The sequence below is a fragment of the Cebus imitator genome, unplaced genomic scaffold (genome assembly GCF_001604975.1).
Source record: "Cebus imitator isolate Cc_AM_T3 unplaced genomic scaffold, Cebus_imitator-1.0 Scaffold188, whole genome shotgun sequence".
Classification (NCBI taxonomy): Eukaryota; Metazoa; Chordata; class Mammalia; order Primates; family Cebidae; genus Cebus; species Cebus imitator.
This window is the reverse complement of record NW_016107503.1, coordinates 4923851-4928333: the sequence shown is the minus strand read 5'-3', so window position 1 is coordinate 4928333 and position 4483 is coordinate 4923851. Positions and strand designations below refer to the sequence as shown.

General features: G+C 49.0%; 1 long non-coding RNA gene across 1 annotated transcript in view; it reads right to left on the bottom strand.

Moving 5' to 3' along the window:
- Positions 1–3055: 3055 nt before the first annotated feature.
- The window catches only part of LOC108316438, an 18248-nt gene continuing 16820 nt past the window's right edge, over positions 3056–4483 (bottom strand). The window contains exon 3 of the long non-coding RNA XR_001830334.2: positions 3056–3746. This is a non-coding gene — a long non-coding RNA (uncharacterized LOC108316438). The remainder of the gene's footprint in view (positions 3747–4483) is intronic.

The window sequence follows — 4483 nt, the reverse complement described above, 5'->3', positions numbered from 1 at the left end:
CGGGTGGATCATGAGGTCAAGAGATCGAGACCATCCTGGTCAACATGGTGAAACCCCGTCTCTACTAAAAATACAAAAATTAGCTGGGCATGGTGGTACACACCTGTAGTCCCAACTACTCAGGAGGCCGAGGCAGGAGAATTGCTTGAACCCAGGAGGCGGAGGTTGCGGTGAGCCGAGATCACGCCATTGCACTTCGGCCTGGGTAACGAGCGAAACTCCATCAAAAAAATCCCCAAACTTAAATCAGTCATCCTGTACATTTGGTTTTCCATTTATCAAACTAAATCTCTCATTTGCTCTCGTCTTCTCTTTGCCCTTGTGCTTTTTCATGTCTTTTTTTTGAGACAGGGTCTCACTTTGTTGCCCAGGCTGGAGCACAGTTTCATGATCATGGCTCACTGCAGCCCTGGCCTCCCAGGCTCAGGTGATCCTCCCACTGCAGCCTCCCCAGTAGCTGGGACTGTAGGCACGTGCCACCATGCCTGACCTTTTTCACGTCTTTACTCTCAATTTGATGTGGTTTCTAGGGTGAGCAGAGATAAGCCCAATTCACCACATGTAACTAGAAGCTCTTCTGTAAGTTCAGTTACCTAATTCCTCTAACTCATAAGGTGGTTGTGAAAATTAAAGGTGATTATGTGTGTGTAACAAGATGTTGAAAGGTTTTTCTGGTTGTGTTGGAGTCTGAGCTGAGTCTTAAGGACAGAAGTGCATACAGGTGCCCCCGCATTGTAGAAAAATACTTCTCTGGCCATGCAGAGGACAGCACAACTCCTCCAGCTGCCATGGCCCCCACTGCCACCTGCAGCCTCTATGAGATGACACATTTGACACAGGAAAGAGCACTCTTGTGGACCTGGAGCTGTTGTTGATGCTCATCCGTCTGGAGTGCTTTGATATTCCTACTTTCTTGTTCTTTAGGGGTGAGGGGAAGTCGCAGGCTAAGGTAGGACAGCACCAGGAGACTGGGAGTGCCTGCAAGAAACAGATGGGCATCTGAGTCCTTGGCTGGATGTTTCCTGGGTGGCAGAACTCCTGACCCAGCATCGTCAAAGACCACAAACAAGTCACTGAACAAGCGTTCTGGAAGAGCCTGACATGCATTTACTGGTATTTGGGAGATGTAAATGAACATAGAGACAAATGTCTGCTGACAGCTTGGTGACTGTGGGAGGCTGGCTGGAGCCCAGACCTAGAATGGTGGCACTAGTGGGTAGGCTTTACTTTCAGCACCTGGCATGCTAAGAATGTGGGAGTTTCCCATGGGCCAAGAGGATAGCATGGAAAGTACCCAAGCTTGAGCCATCCAGATGGAACCTGCCCAAGAGGAGTTCCTGCAGGGCAAGAAGATGCCAATGGTAAGATGCCATGGGGCAAAAGGGCAGAGTACTATGCAAGAGGTCGGCTGGAGAGTGCACTGCAGATGCCAGAGAAAGGGGCAGTGGAGAGGTCCCTGTAAGTCTCCTAGGAACCCTCAAATATGCCCCACCCAAGAGAAAGCCAGCATTTAGGTACATGTCACACAGAGGGCTCTGTGAGCCCCTGTCATGTAAAATTGACTCCTTTCCTTCCTCGTACCATCTCAACTCTGGAGAAGCCAGAGGCAGGAAGGGAAGGGAGGGTGAAAGAAGGGCAACAGGCCGAGTGCAGTGGCTCATGCCTGTAATCCCAGCACATTGGGAGGCCAAGGTGGGGAGATCACCTGAGGTCAGGAGTTCGAGGCCAGCCCGGCCAACATGGTGAAACCCCTTCTCTACTATAAATATAAAAATTAGTCAGTCTTGGTGGTGGGCACCTGTAATCCCAGCTACTCAGGAGGCTGAGGCAGAAGAATTGCTTGAACCCAGGAGACCGAGTTTTCAGTGAGTCGACATGATGCCATTGCACTCCAGCCTGCGCAACAGAGTGAGACTCAGTCTCAAAAAAAAAAAGGAAGAAGAAAAGCAACAAGTCCGGGTATGGCTCACACCTGTTACCCCAGCATTTTTGGAAGCCAAGGCAGGAGGATCATTTGAGCCGAAGAGTTTGAGACCAGCCTGGGTGACAAAGTGAGACCTCCACCCATCTCTAAAAAGCAAAAAACTGGGCGCAGTGGCTCATGCCTGTAATCCTAGCACTTTGGGAGGCCAAGGCGGCCAGATCCCCTGTGAGGTCAGGAGTTCAAGACCAGCCTGACCAACATCGAGAAACCCCGTCTCTACTAAAAATACAAAATTGTCCGGGCATGTTGGTGCATCCCTGTAATCCCAGCTACTCGGGAGGCTGACGCAGGAGAATTGCTTGAACCTGGGAGGTGGAGGTTGCGGTGAGCCAAGATCTCACCATTGCACTCCAGCCTGGGCAACAAGAGTGAAACTCCGTAAAATGCACACGTTCATGCTCACGCCTGTAATCCCAGCATTTTGGGAGGCCAAGATGGGTGGATCACCCGAGGTCAGGAGATGGAGACCCGTCTGGCCAACATGGCAAAACCCCATCTTTACTAAAAATACAAAAATTAGCCGGGCATGGTGGGTCGTGCCTGTAGTCCCAGCTACTTGGGAGGGTGAGGCAGGAGAATTGCTTGAATCTGGGAGGCAGTGGTTACAGTGAACCAAGATCACACCGCTGCACTCCAGGCTGGGTGACAGAGCGAGATTCTGTCTCAAAAAAAAAAAAAATGAAATATAAGGGTTCTTTTATTAAGGTGAAGCAAGAACGGCGGGGAACAAACCTCTCCAACACAGAACTGAGGAAGGAAGTGGCTTTTTATTTGGCTGGGAGCTGAGGGGGGCTACAGCCTCATTCACTGAGCTCCCCAAGCCGCAGCTTCTCCCTTTTTATAGGCTTACAATGATAAAGGGGAAACTGAGGCAGAACTATGTCATTGTCCATGTGCTGGAAGTCCAGCCTTACAATCTTTGGCTTCACTGATTTGCTAATTCATATGCAGCATGAGTGGGGACCAGCAGGAGAGGGGGCTTACGGAGACAAGACAAAAGCAACAAGCTGTTTGTTGGCAGAGGTATTCCCAGGAGGCAGCCTGGTCCAGGGAGACCCACCTGGGGGTGTGACCCAGTGCCAGGCTCCAGCCGGCAGGGATAACATTCATTTGCAGCTCTTTGAAGGTTAGCAAATAGCAGAGACGCTGGGAACTAAAAAGGGAGTTATTTTCCCAACTCTTTGGTATTTTATTGTATTTATTTTTTCCTTTAGCCTCCTTCCCGTCTGGAAGCCGGGGAGGGAGAAGGTGAAATAGAAGGAGGTGAGGAAGTCTCCCCTCTCAAAGGAAGAAGAGAATAGCTTTTCTTAGTAACTACCAGACTCTGGAGCAGCACATCCCTTCAGCTACTCAAGGTCTCTCTATTGGTTCCTCACGTGGCTGTTTGTGGTTCAGCAACCTGTAAACCAAAGACAAGTTATCAGCTGTCAACACACCTGATACACAGTAGGAAGACCACAATCAAAATTCCCATTTGTGAAAACAGAGCACAGGAGACAGCCCATTGAGAGGTGGGGCCCGTGTTCCATCCTTGGACCTCAAGGTGCCTGCGCTTGGTTGACCAACTGAGTGTGGCAGAAGGGATGCTTTGTAACTTCTGAGGTTAGGGCCTGAAAGGTGATGCAGCTTCTGCCTTGTTTTCTGGAACAATTATGATGGGACCTTGGACATGTCAGCACTCCAACTGCCCTAAAGCTAGCATCTTGTGAGGAAGCCCAAATCAGCCACATGCAGGGGACGGGGAAGTGGCCATTAAGTAGCCCTGAGAATATACAAAAATAGTGAGATCCATTTGACAACAAACCAGTAAAAAAAAAAAAAACAAGGCTAACACCTTTTTCAGCCTTAGACCACCTGCACCCAGGTGAATTAAAAAAAAAAGTGAGATCCAGTCAGCCACTGCCTGTTCCGGCTTTAGTCACTGCCTGCTTACGACCCCTGGGGCCAGATGCCTGGGGCCAGAGTGCCCAGTCAAGCCCTTTGGATCCATGGAAACAATAAGCGGTAATAAAATAATTGTTATTTTAAGCCACCAAATTTTGGGGTGATGCATTTCACAGCATTAGATCACCAGAACAACAGTATGTAGCAAATCGGGTGGTAGGGGCAAGGATGACTTGCCCTGACAGAGCGGTGAATTGCTGGGTGAGTCTACTTGCTTTCCACTGGTTCTACCCCCGGGAAAATCTCCAATCTTCATGGCCCTGGCTCTGCCCTCAGGTTGTTCCTTGTCCCTCAGCCCTCATGGCCCATCTGAGGACATTTCTGTGGTTAACACTCTCGTTAAAGGCTACACACCATTGGCAGCCACTTCCAGAGGGATGCATTTGGGATCCAAAATGTTTTAGTTTTGTGCGTGCGGCAGGTGTGGGTTTTTTTTGTTGTTGTTAGTTTGTTTTGGTAACATAATTTCCTGAAATTGTAGCCATCCTGTCAGTTCTCAAGCATGAGTTACTGTAGTTAAAAGTCTTTTTTTTTTTTTTTTTTTTTTTTTTTTTT